This window comes from Papaver somniferum, chromosome 9, assembly GCF_003573695.1.
Source record: "Papaver somniferum cultivar HN1 chromosome 9, ASM357369v1, whole genome shotgun sequence".
NCBI classification, from domain to species: domain Eukaryota; kingdom Viridiplantae; phylum Streptophyta; class Magnoliopsida; order Ranunculales; family Papaveraceae; genus Papaver; species Papaver somniferum.
Genome location: NC_039366.1, coordinates 104,573,889 through 104,588,142, shown reverse-complemented (window position 1 = coordinate 104,588,142; position 14,254 = coordinate 104,573,889). Strand labels below are relative to the sequence as shown.

The following is a 14,254-nucleotide window of genomic DNA, read 5'->3' as shown; positions in this document are numbered from 1 at the left end:
AATCAAATAATAGAAAGTGATTGTGTTTCTTACCTCCAATACGATCCAAAATCCATTCAAGCTATCTTTATCCTTACTCAGCATTCACTGAGACTTATGTACAACTCAGCTAAAATTGCAGAACCCCAATCATAATTTGGCGCTTTAGCTAAATCTTCTATAGAGTTGAGAAAACCAATTAATGTCACTGATCTAGCATTGGGGGAATAAACTTGGCCTAACAACCATAACACAAAAATACGTTCAAGCTCGGGATAATCTTCAACTCTGTGTAATTTCATGAGGGATGGATTTGGCATGACTCATGTAAGCTTGTGTCAGATCCCTTATTTAGACATTGGAGACCATTTTTTAACTGCATTAGGCGATATTTGACTATAAAATTGTAATTATTTTCTAAAGTTTGTCATACATTTAGAGATGTGGTACATCCAAGAATAAATGATGAGTTTCATCAGATAAACACGAGAGAAGCCATGAAAAAAAAGTTGGTCTTGTTGAGTCCACTGCATATACGTCGAATTTTATATTGGAGCTAGAGTAGCATGATCATGAACAAATTCCAGGTGGTTCTGGACTACAACCATCAATATATTTGTAAGAATTGAAGCTTTGTAGTAGAGAAAGGGTTTGAGACTTCCATCACACAAAATTTGTTGAATAAATCTCATGAGGAGAAATGCTAAGTATTAATAGATTTGAAGGTGGATTTGATATTTCATTAGCCATTAAAGGATGAAATGAGAAGATATTTAGCAAAGAAATGTGAAATTTTACAAATAAGATGAAGACTAAAAGAGTTTTCTGAAATTAGGATTTTTTATAGCTTTGATACCATCTCAAGAGCTTTAAGTTGGTGGACAAGGCTTTGATACTCATGACGAGATCAGATAAGAGACATAACACGTTTATATAGAGAAAACGGGAAACAAACTTAGTCAACATGATTGCCCCTTAAACAAGTAGGAAAAAATGTTAAAGCATTGCTCGGTCGAACTCGCAAGTTTTTCTATCTCAAGCTTGTTGTCCATGTTAGATTCACAAAACTATCATTATACACGGTTCTGGTATCAGACCATAGTGTATATTCTTTTATGTAATTTCAAGACATATTTCTCACATACTCACATGAATACCTAACAAGAGTTTCCTCTAAACATAGAATATGTTTTCTTGAATTCTAAGCAACCCCCGGTCTTGAAAATCTATAACCGGAAAATTTAATCAGAAACTCAAATAACCAGAAAATTTAATCCCTGAAACTTCGGTGTCCTAGTTGTTTGCTAGAGTGGTCCTCTATTGACATATGTTTCCTGTGAGACACATTATTAGGTCTACGACTTAAAGACTTCACTTAGGAATTTGTGAAGCCAGGTACGACTATCTTTACCTTGATAGTTCATGTATCCGGTTCATGTTCATTCTGTTATCGAGGTTTTAGTAATCTCTTTTAGGAACGAAATAGATAAAAATCGCGAAGTTTTCTTCGTCTCAGACTTTGTGACTCCTCAAGATAGATATCCAAAACTTTTCTTAATTGATCGATTTAAGGTTGTTCTGGAGAGGAGGTTAACAATCCAGGATTCTCAGCTAACTGATTGTAAGTGTTCCGTATTTGTGAGGTTTGCTAGCTTTGTCTATTGCAAAAACTTTATCTAAAGAGAAACCAAATACGCTTATCTGTTAGAGACAAATTGGTATCAAAAGTTTTCACTTAAGATGAAGCAATTCTTAGGTTGTAAAGGACGTCAAATAATTGAATCAATTGCGTGGAGCCTTGCGAGGTTCAAGAGACGTAAGTAGCATGACTGCAGCTGGATTGCTTGGTTAGTGTCTGTAGAGACTTAATACAGTTCCGTGTTCAAATCTGGACGAGGTTCTGTGGTTTTTCTGCAGTTGTAGTTTTCCTCGTTAACAAAATTCCTGGGTGCGTATGCTTTTTACTTTTCCTCATATTTTGATTGTTGAAAGTACTACATATGTTCACACTGCTATCAAAACCAAAAAGTTGTTGGTGTATTTGGTATCCTCTTATTTTCACTAACTATAAATAACTGTCACCGTCACACATGTGAATGACGCATATCACATTTTGCTGACATTATTAAATCAATAACAAAATCTGATGACTTATTCATAATGAGTGTGCGAGGATAGATAATTTTTATCTTTAAAATTAATGAGTAGTCTTTACATGATTATATTTTAAGTGTTTTTTTTTTGAATAAAATATTTTCTGCTTAAATTATTATGCTTAAAAATATGATATGATATGAGTTTTGAATCAATTCTAATAATAAAAATATACTTTTAATAAATATAATATCCCATCTCGTATAATTATTTTTTGAGAACTGACGAATCCCTTTCCACGTCGTGGTATCCATATCATACCCTGCATGTGCATATCGAAGATTCTAGGTATATGGTGGATTAGTCACACTGGTTTATCTCGTCAGAGACAGACTTATGAGACCCACGGACCACACGAGTAAGGGTGTCAATGAATGTCCGAAAATTCCGAAATTCGTTCGAGTTTGCATTCAAAATGTCAAATATTATTCGAAAATAATTTTGGATTCGGATATCCGAATTATTATCCCCGATACGAATTCGGATATGAAGGTATCCGTACTGGAAATATTCGCATGCGAAAGTTTAAACATGAATATACATATATTTTAAACCTAGAAAAGTATATGTCATATATTATTTGTTTAAGAATTTATTACTTTTACTAAAAAATTATATATAATTATGTTTATCATAATTAATTTTTATTATGTAATATTAATTTTGTTACAAAAATACAAAGTTTATATTGTTTATTTTCTTATGATTTCAATAATCATCCGGATAAAAGTTCATATATGAATTCAGAATGAAAAATACTACATCTGCTCGAATTTCGAATCGAAATTGGATAGTGTATGAAATTTTCGGATTTAGATATAATGTCCTATTCGCTTTCGTATGCATCCTCTTACACTCTTACAAACAAGGAATTCCCTGCGAATCTTGAGGGTAATTCGTAGGTCCACACATTTGTCTCACAAAGGACAAACCGGTTTTGTTGACCCTGGTATACATCAAGTACAAAAAAAACTCTGGCTAAACTAGGCTACATGAAGAATGGCCGAGATTTGTCTATAAGGGAAGACAAATCTACGGTAGTGATTTGTTCAACTTAAATATTATAAAATCTTTGTTAATTAGTGTTTCACTAATTGCTCATAATAAGTGATTTATTAATTATTTTCATCATAAAGCGTTTTATTAATTAGTGTTTCACTAATTACTCATAATAAATGATCTATTATTTTTTCACTATAGATGTTCCCCTAATTGATTTAATAAATATGTATTTCTATTAATTAACAATTTTCATAAAAATAAAAATAAAATCAATATATATTAGTAAGGGTAGTGGGTGGTGTAAGCAGTGTCGGTTCTTAGAAAATGATGGAGGCGGAAACATTAGTGGTGGTCAGGGGCGGAGCCAAGCTCATTTTTAATTATTTTTGATATTTTTTTTATCATAATATGGGTTATCAAGTCTATTTTGCATCCGTATCCAACTTCCCAAGAATTTTTGCTCCTCCTTCTTCAAAATCCTAGCTCGTCCCTGATGGTGGTGGTGAGAAGTAGTAACGGTGGGTGTTGGTGAGTAGTGGCTGATAATATTAGTTATGTGTCGTTACAACAAGAATAACATTGTATTGTGAAAAATGTGATTGTTTATTTTAGCACGATTGATAAAGGAATGTACCATATATTTGAAGGATGATATCAAATCATATAGGACAACTTTTTCATGACCTTTGGATCCCTAAGTGGTACCCCTACTATCTTTGGTACCATATCGTATAAATCACGTTTTGTAAAGTTACTAGGTCTCAACCCGTACCGTAACGGCACGGGCAAGGATATGTGTTTCAAATGTATCCATCGATTCATACATGTCGTAATTGTCTAAGAAGAATCGAACCGATCGATCCAGGTCTAAATGTTTTGAGGAGTTGGTTAATAAACATGTTTTTATCCTCGAATCTTTTAATATTGTGTATGCAAGTCATACAACCCTTTGGGACAAACATAGTTAATCGTTAGAGCAAATCCTATGGGTACTTGAACATTATTTTGTTCACTACTTCAAAAAATATCATCAAAGGTCATTAACCAAACTTGTAACAAAACTAAAAACACCTAAAATTACTTTAAAATCAATTAGATTAATCTTGCAAAATCTGTTAGCATTAGAATTTAATTTTTCTCTTTGATATAAATTTTTGGGTTCCCAATTTACATAGATTTGTGTTTATTCATTTTCCTAAAATTTATAATAATATTTAGTTCTTGATCCATTTCTTTTTTTTTGTCTCTTTACATATTATCATGAACTATTTTTCAAGCATGCATAACTACACGAAGCTGGGGAGAAATGACAAAAACAGAAATCATGATAAAAAAGGAGAATAAAGAGAGATGTGAGAAACTGAATCAATTATAATTAATCCACACGTAGCCTTGCATAATCCCATGAAGTAGGGGAGAAATAATGACAGAAACAGAAACCATGACAAAAAAGGGGAATAAAGAGAGATGTGAGAAACTGAACCGATTACAATTAATTCACGTGTAGCCTTGTGCTTGGTCAATTTTTTTACAGGTTTCATTTTTCTTCCTTCCCCCTACTCGGAAAATCTCAAAATCACATCTTCTGTTCTGGAAAAATCTGCCTTTAAAAATTGTTTTAATTTTAAAAAATAATAAAAAAAGTAATTTGAAAACTAAAATCAAATTAAAACAAAACAAAGAAAAATTAACCAAGGGTGACTAAATAATTTACATATCTTAGGACACCATTTCTCACCCTACTACCACTTCTTCCACCACCACATTATCGTCACCACTCCACCAATCTCGCCAATACCCACCACCATTATCCCCACCGTCGATCCACCACCACCACCCAACATCAAAACCACCATCAGTGCTTAATTTACCTATCTTAGGACCCCTTTTCTCACCCTACTACCACTACTTCTTCCACCACCACATTATCGTCACCACTCCACCAGTTTCACCAATACCCACCACCATTATCCCCACCGCCGATCCACCACCACCAGCCACCATCAAAACCACCATTAGTTCTTAATTTACCTATCTTAAGACCCCTTTTCTCACCCTACTACCATTACTTCTTACACCACCACATTATCGTCACCACTCCACCAGTCTCACCAATACCCACCACCATTATCCCCACCACTGCCTACCGTCACAAACACCATTAATGTTTATTGATATGGTTAATATCAAATTATCAACAAAAATATATTCATTTGATTAATTAAAGAAACATTTATTATGAAATATCAATTGAACATTTATTATTAAATATCAATTGAACATTTATTATTAAATTTTAATTAGAGGTGATCATTTATAATGATAGATTTATGTTCTGCAAGTATAAATTGATCGTTCTTTATCTAGCCTAACTTGTCCAAACTTTGTTTTGTATTCTGGAAATGTAATCAATTTTAATACTAAAAACCGTGATTTATTCGATTGGGTACTATAAATAGCTGGGATCCCATTTGGTTGATCCAGCGGTCATGATCGTATTGTCTTATATGATTTAGTATTCTCCTCAAAATATTTGTGTTTTGTCCTTACCAGTTGTGCTAAAAACAACCAACTACATCTATCACAATAAAATGTTTCCCATTTTGTAAAGACACAAAACTATTATTGTCCACTACTATTCACTAACATCCACCACCGTACGTAAAAATCAGCCACGCCCACTATTTTTTCCACCACCAGTAATGTTACCACCTCCACCACTCACAAATACCCACCATTGTTTCCACTACCCACTGCTTCTTTCACTACCACCATTAAAAATTATTAATATAATTTTTAACAGGGGTCACTGTAGTACAATGATAAAGTCATTGGATGATGATACCAGTTACCTGAGTTCGAAACTCGCCAGTACCAAATTATTTACCGATTAATATATATATATATAGTTTTTAATAAACTTATTTATTAATAAAAATATGTATTTATTAGATTCATTAAATGAACATTTAATGTTACCACCTCCACCACTCACAAATACACGCCACTGTTTCCAACGCCCACTGCTTCTTTCACTACCACCATTAAAAATTATTAATATAATTTTTAACCGGGGTCACTGTAGTACAGTGATAAATTCATTTGGTAATGCTACTAGTTACCTGAGTTCGAAACTCGCCAGCACCAAATTCTTTACCGATCAATATATATATAGTTTTTAAGACACCACTTGACTTAACCCGGCGTTTGTCATGGTTCTCCTGCTCCGGCGTTTTCTCTGGCGATTGAAAGCCAGCGCTACTCACCGGATTCATCATGGTTTTTCCACGATTTCGTTTTGTTTTTTATTTCCTTTTGATTTCTTTTCCACGGGTTTTCATTCTTCTTTTCCTTTTTCAGCTTTTTGCTTTGCCGTTTTTCGTTTTTAGGGTTTTTTTTCCCGGCTTCCATGGCTAGTTCCACCAGAGCCTCCTCTTCCTGGCGACAGTCGACATTAACCCACTCTTCCCAGGAGTTTCTGCACCCATCTTCTTCTTCACCGGCAGAAGGAGCTGCTGTTAGCATTGACTTTTGTCACTGCCCTTATAAGGGATTTGATGGATGTCAGGATGGCGTTGATGGTAGGGGATATGCCAAAGGTTCATTGGTGAAACATCTACATCATCGGCACTTCTCCTCTGAAGATAACAAGGCCAGCTGCAGAGAACATATTGCTAAGAATTTGCATATATACTATGCCTGGGAGAAGGTTCTTGGTTTGTTGAAGATGTGGCTGTGCTGTAGATGTATGCATATACATGCCTGGAAGATGCCATGCAAAGGTCGTGAAGGTGTTGTTCACGGGGACGTTGTCGCAGGGCCGCTCAACGGTGTAGTTGTATAATTTCTTATTCACGGTGTCGATAAGCCTGGTGAGGTAAGTACTGTTCAAACTCCTATTGCAGTCTGTGATGTTTTTGAGGGGATGATAGTGCTTCTACGATTAATATTGGTGATGTTGTAGATTTGATTCCAACAGACTTTCTAATTAAATACCGTCCTTCAAAGGTAGTTTACAACTGTAACTAGCATCCCACACCAGTGTAGGCTCGCCTTTTCAAGGGAGCTGAAGACTTGTCTCGACAGGATCATTGGTAGTCCAGGAAACCTCACAACGTGGCTGCAGTTAATCCTTCTTCCAATTTGCACATTGAATCTGTTCAGACCAAGAAGCTCAGCTGAAAAAAAGTCAGTCAACCGGAAGAGATTGCAGGTTGCTGCTATCAACCATGAAATTTTAGTTTGGAGGGAGCCCGGTGGTTGCTCTGTCCTGGTTAATAAATTGTTGCATCAGCTTGTTCGTATGAGTTCTAGGAAGAGAGACTCGAAGAAGAAGGGGACTGCCAATATGATGGCATGTTGGAAGAAGATAGCTTGCGGTCATTTTGCTGCAGCAATAGGGGTACTTTCCTCATTTGGGGTGGCTCCATGCAATGAGAAGACTTATCCTGACTTTTAAGACAAACATCCTCCTGCGCCTTCCACTGCCATTCCCACTGATGCTATCATGGCAGACCCAATCACAATAGACTCTCGTGCTGTGTTAGGAGCTATCAAAAGCTTCCCAAAAGGTACGTCGTGTGGCCGTGATGGCCTTCGTGCTCAACATTTAGTTGATGTGATGAGTGGAAGCTGTAGCAGCAGTGGCGGAAAATTTACTCGCTTCGATCACAGGGGTTGTCAACCTTTGGTTGGATGGAAAATTCTCCCAGGCTCTAGGTGAGTTCATTGGAAGTGCGCTGCTAACATCATTACTTAAACCCGGGGGTGGTTTTCGACCTATTGTTGTGGGTACGGTTTGGAGAAGACTGGTCTCGAAAGTAGCTACTTTCTCCGTCGGAAAAGATATGACTTCTTACTTAGGTGACTACCAATTTGGAGTTGGGGTGCCTATTTGGGGGAGAGTATTTTACATGCCGTTAACTGCTTACTGGAGATGAAATGACACTCAGATAAAATGTAAATATTGCTTATTGACTTTTCTAATGCTTTTAATATGGTGAGCAGATCTCAGCTCATCAAGGAAGTTCGTCTACATTGTCCAGGTATTTCTCGCTGGGTAGAATTTTGCTACTTACGACCTGCTAAGCTCTATTATGACCAATATATTTTGTCGTCTGCACTTGAAGTTCAACGAGGTGATCCCCTCGGTCCCTTGCTGTTTTCTTTGACACTTCACCCCTTGGTAGCTTGATGACGGTACTATTATTGGTGATACTTTGGAGGTATCCAAGGCCTTGAGCATAATAGAAACTGAGAGACCAAGTAGGGGGCTACATCTTAATGTAAAGAAGACGGAAGTCTTTTGGTCTTCTATTGATCCAAGAAGCACGGCTGATGGTGTTTTTGCCCATGACATTGGTAGACCCTCTAATGGTGTTAAACTTTTAGGTGGACCAGTGAGTTTGGATTTGAACTTTATTAGTGATATGATGTTGACCAGGGTGAACAAGAATGTTCAAATAATGTCTGCAATCAAAAAACTCAAGGACCCCAAAGTGAGACGTTGTTACTTCGCAATTGCACTGGTGTATCTAGATTATATTTTGCAATGCGTACTACCAATCTAGCAGCCTTGCAACCAGCCACTGATCTTTTCGATGATCATTTACTTAAGTATTTGAGATTACTAATCATTGGCGATGGTGCGGGTTTTGGTCCTTTACAGCAGAGGTTGGATACCTTTCCTATCAAAGATGGTGGTCTTGGCATTTATACCATGGATGACACTCGTACTTACTGCTACCTTGCTTCTCAGATCCAGACAGCTTCAGTGCAAAAGATACTTCTTGGTAATTTATATTCAACAAACAAAGGCTCTGCTTATCAGTTGTCTCTTCAGAATTTTGTCCAGGTATGTGGATTACCTCCTTCTTATTGTGTCTATGATAATGCCCCCCCTTCCATGCACGCCCTGGCAGTCACTTATTTTGATGCAATTAAGAAGCAAATCCCATACCAATTTTCTATGTCTGCAAGAGATTCCATTTTGTGGAAGTGTAACCTTGTCAAGCATGCTCAAGATTATTTACTAGCGGTACCTATTAGCGGACTTAATCAATGCATCGGGCCTAGACAGTTCCGAGCTGTGCTTTGTTATCTCATCGGCATCCCTTTGTTTATTGAAAATGGTCTCTGTACATGTTGCAACAAATCCATGGACATCTTTGGGGACCATGAGCTTCATTGGGCCAAAAGCGCGTAAGGAAGTTTCGACATGATCTTGTTATAGCCAATATTTGTTACAAAGCTGGTGTACCTACGCGTAAGAAAGTCTCTCTTGGTTTGTCAGATGATGGTAAAGACTTGAGGCATGCTGATATTCTTGTTCTCAACTGGGAAAATGGTCAATATGTGTGTATGGATGTCACTGGTGTCTCGCCCTTCACGGGTGCTGGTATTCGCTCCTTTGTCCCCGGAAAGGCTATTTCTAACGCGGTTTCAAGAAAGCACACTAAATATTTAGACAAATGTACTTCTTTGGGATATGGTCTGGGTGTTTTAGCTTTCTCTACTCTAGGGGAGCTTGGTGAAGACACTTTGTGTTTTTTTCAAGCGTTTGAAGAATTGCTTAGTTAGCAATAACGCTAGTAGTGGTTTTGGTAGTATTATTTTCCATAGATTAGGTGTTGCTTTTCAAAGAGGAGTTGGAGCCCAGCTTGTTGCTAGGCTACCGACCAAAAGTTTTGTTTGATTTATCGCTTTTAATAAACTTATTTATTAATAAAAATATGTATTTATTAGACTCATTAAATGAACATTTATCATGAAAAATTAATTAATCATTCATTATGAGCAATTAATAGGACACTAATTAATAAAGTATTTATAATGGTTAGTTGAAAAAACCACGGCCGTAGATTTATCCCTCCTAGACAAATCTCGGCCACTCTTTCTCTAGCCTAACTTAGCCAACCTTTGTTTTGTATTCTAGAACTAGGTCTCAACCCGTGCCGTAACGTCACGGTCAAGGATATGTGTTTCAAATGTATCCATCGATTCATACATGTCGTAATTGTCTGAGAAGAATCGAACCGATCGATCCATGTCTAAACATTTTGAGGAGTTGGTTAATAAACATGTCCTTATCCTCGAATCTTTTAATATTGTGTATGTAAGTCATACAACCCTTTGGGACAAACATAGTTAATAGTTAGAGCAAATCCTATGGGCAGTAGAACATTACTTCGTTCACTGCTTCAAAAAAAATATCATCAAAGGTCATTCACCGAACTTGTAACAAAACTAAAACACCTAAAGCTACTTTAAAACCAATTAGATTAATCTTGCAAAATCTATTAGCATTATAATTTAACTTTTCTCTTTGATATAAATTGTTGGGTTCCCAATTTACATAGATTTGTGTTTATTAATTTTCCTAAATTTTATTTGGGTAAATTTATTAAATACCCTTAATTTTGACACCCAATAAATATGCCCTTATACAACAATATAAATACCCCTATCATTTAAATACCTTATCCATTAAAAAATAGATTACATTAATACCCTCACTTACAATATTATTTTCCATTTAAAAATCTTATCCATTAAAAAAATAAAATTTTCTATTATTTCACATCCACCTGTAGCACCATTGCACCACCACCAATAACACCGCCACCACCACCACTCTGCCACCACCACCACCACTCTGCCACCACCACCACTTACTAAATACAACCACCAATAATATTCCACCACCGCCACACACCACCACCATTGTTGTTGTTGCCGCCACCGCCACTGCCGCCATCAATATTAGGTGTCAACAACTGAAGTTGACCCAAAAAATCAAAAGTTCAAAAATATTTGTCAAATTTGTTTGTTGATTCCATTTTTCTATTGTTGATACACAAACATTGGTTGTTGACTTCCTAAACTAAGGTCAATTTCTATTGTTGATACAAAAATATTTGTTGTTGACTCCTTACACTAAGATCAATTTTTGTTGTTGATACACAAATATTGGTTGTTGATTCCATTTTTCCATTGTTGATACACAAACATTGGTTGTTGACTCCCTAAATTAAGGTCAATTACTATTGTTGATACACAAATATTTGTCGTTGACTCCTTACACTAAGATCAATTTCTATTGTTGATACACAAATGTTGGTTGTTGATTCCATTTTTCCATTGTTGATACACAAACATTGGTTATTGACTCCCTAAACTAAGATCAATTTCTATTGTTGATACACAAATATTGGTTGTTGATTCCATTTTTCCATTGTTGATACACAAACATTGGTTGTTGACTCCCTAAACCAAGATCAATTTCTATTGTTGATACACAAATATTAAGGGGAAAGTATAGTATTTAACAAACCATAAAATATGCTTGTAACATGAAGAAACTACTAGTACATTAGTGTCTACCTGATGTTTGGCATCCTCATGATCAAGGTGAAACAAGTACATTAGTGTCTCCCCCATGATCTGAAATTAAATAGCAATGGTCATAAACAAGAAAAAAACCATATAACTAATAATGGGTGGAAGGACTCAACACAAGAATCTGTAGAAGTCGTATTTAAATGCAAACAAACATCATATACAAAAGGTAAAAACATCTTCTTCCAATGTCACTACTGTTGTGAATTGGTGATGAGACTTTACCTCCTTCAAACCTTGTGTAAGGCCACCATTATGCTTGTATTTATAGTTTGCTCGTATATCATTCATCATTCCAACTGTTGCTTTAGCATATTTTTTGTCACCAAATTGTTTTCCTTATTTACGTGTTTTCCTCTCCTAAACTTTTCAGTGATAATCCACAAGCTACGCCTGTTGTTGATGCTATGACGTACTGCCACAAGGTAAGCTGAGTGCAATTGTAGAATCTAGGGGCCTGATGTTGATGATACTTTCTCGCTCCACCACCATCACTAACACCACCGCCACTAACGTCAAGATTTATGTACATTCATTTTTACGGAACTAAATATGCATAGGTCGTTGAGACCATCCCTGTAGAAACATCACCATCATTATCACCACTGCTATCAATTTAGATCCAAATTTCTCAGTATCAATATAAGATAGAATAAATAATCTTCTAATACCATTTCTTCAAAACTAGTTTTTGTTGTATCAAATGGATCTGAAATTCGAGTTTTTTTGTTGTATCTATTGAGAACATGAACTTCTAATTGAGAAACTAAACCCATTGAATCAGAAAATCAATCAATTAAAGTTTCAGAAATTTCAGATCTGAAAATCAATTAATTAAACTTTCGATTGAGTTTAAAGGATAGTGATACACTTACCTGTTCAATCGTTTACGAAGATGAATTCTTCAAATTATGAATCTCGTAAATTCTTCTTCAAATTGAATCAAGTTAAACCTAATATATATATATTCAGATTGCGTTTATTAATGATTTTGTGGCTACGATGGTGGCGTTTGGATACCAGTGGAACCGATTGTTGTTGATTGTGAAGAAGAAGATGGTGATGGTGGCGATGGAGATGGTGGTGGTGCTGTTGGATATGGCGGCGATCGAGATGGTGGTGGTAGCGGTGGAGATGGTGGTGGAGGGATTTAGTTTTATCTGAATGTTTTCTTCGGATGTTTAAAGAGGCACAGTCGATGGTTAAAAGAAGAAGGGTAAATGTGGAAAGAAGAAAAAAGATTAATGGACCCCTGATGGGCTTTGAATGGAGAGGGGTATATTTCTTGTGTCGTGAGGGTATTTATGAAGCCAATGAAAAGTAGGGACAATTATATAATTCCCATATTTTATAATAATACTTAATTCTTGATTCATTTCTTTTCTCTTCTCTTTACCTGTTATCATGACCTATTTCTCAAGCATGCATAATTACATGAAGTTAGGGAGAAATGACAAAAACAGAAATCATGGCAAAAATGGGAAATAAAGAGAGATGTGAAAAACTGAATCGATTACAATTAATTCACGCGTAACCTTGCATAATCCCATGAAGTAGGGGAGAAATAATGATACAAACGGAAACCATGAAAAAAAAGGGGAATAAAGAGAGATGTGAGAAATTGAACCAATTACAATTAATTTGCGTGTAGGCTTGTCTTTGGTCAATTTTTTTTATAGGTTTCATTTTTCTTCCTGCCCCCTACCCGGCAAATCTTAAAATCACAACATCTTCTTTTTCGGAAAAATCTGACCTTTAAGAATTGTTTTAATTTTAAAAAATAATAAAAAAAGTAATTTGAAAACTAAAATCAAATTAAAACAAAACAAAGAAAAATTAACCAAGGGTGACTAAATAATTTACCTATCTTAGGTTACCTTTTGTCACCATACTACCACTACTTCTTCCACTACCACATTGTCGTCACCACTCCACCAGTCTCACCAATACCCACCACCATTATCCCCACCGCCGATCCACCACCACCACCCACCATCAAAACCATCATTAGTGCTTAATTTACCTATCTTAGGACCCCTTTTCTCACCCTACTACCACTACTTCTTCCACCACCGCGTCATCGTCACCACTCCACCAATCTCACCAATACCCACCACCATTATCCCCACCACTGCCCACCATCACAACCACCATTAATGCTTACTGATATGGTTAAATATCAAATAAATTTATTATGTATCAACAAAAATATATTTATTTGATTAATTAAAGAAACATTTATTATTAAATTTTAATTAAACATGATCACTTATAGCGGTATATTTATGTTCTGCAAGTATAAATTTGATCGTTCTTTATCTAGCCTAATTTGTCCAGATTTTGTTTTGTATTCTGGAAACGTAATCAATTTTATTTAATACTAAAAGCCGTGATTTATTCGACCGGGTACTATAAATAGCTGGAATCCCATTTGGGTCATCCGACGGTCATGATCATATTGTCTTATACGATTTAGTATCCTCTTCAAAATATTTTTGTTTTGTCTTTACCACTTGTGCCAAAAACAGCCAACTACATCTATCACAATAAAATGTTGTCCATTTTGTAAAGACACAAAACTATTATAGTCCACTACTATTCACTAACATCCACCACCGTGCGCAAAACAACCACGCCCACTATTTTTTCCACCACCAGTAATGTTACCACCTCCAAATACCAGCCACTGTTTCCACCACCAACTGCTCCTTTCATTACCACC

General features: G+C 35.9%; 1 long non-coding RNA gene across 2 annotated transcripts; it reads right to left on the bottom strand.

Annotated features, from left to right (window-relative positions):
• Nucleotides 1-10,859: 10,859 nt before the first annotated feature.
• Nucleotides 10,860-12,692, bottom strand: LOC113308704. Of its 2 annotated transcripts, none has more exons than XR_003339992.1 (4): nt 12,408-12,692; nt 11,758-12,108; nt 11,518-11,577; nt 10,860-10,881 (listed from the first exon to the last, which is right to left on the bottom strand). It is a non-coding gene; the product is annotated as an uncharacterized LOC113308704 (long non-coding RNA). The 2 variants fall into 2 exon arrangements; XR_003339993.1 differs by having other exon boundaries at nt 10,866-10,910.
• Between the last annotated feature and the right edge of the window lie 1,562 nt (nt 12,693-14,254).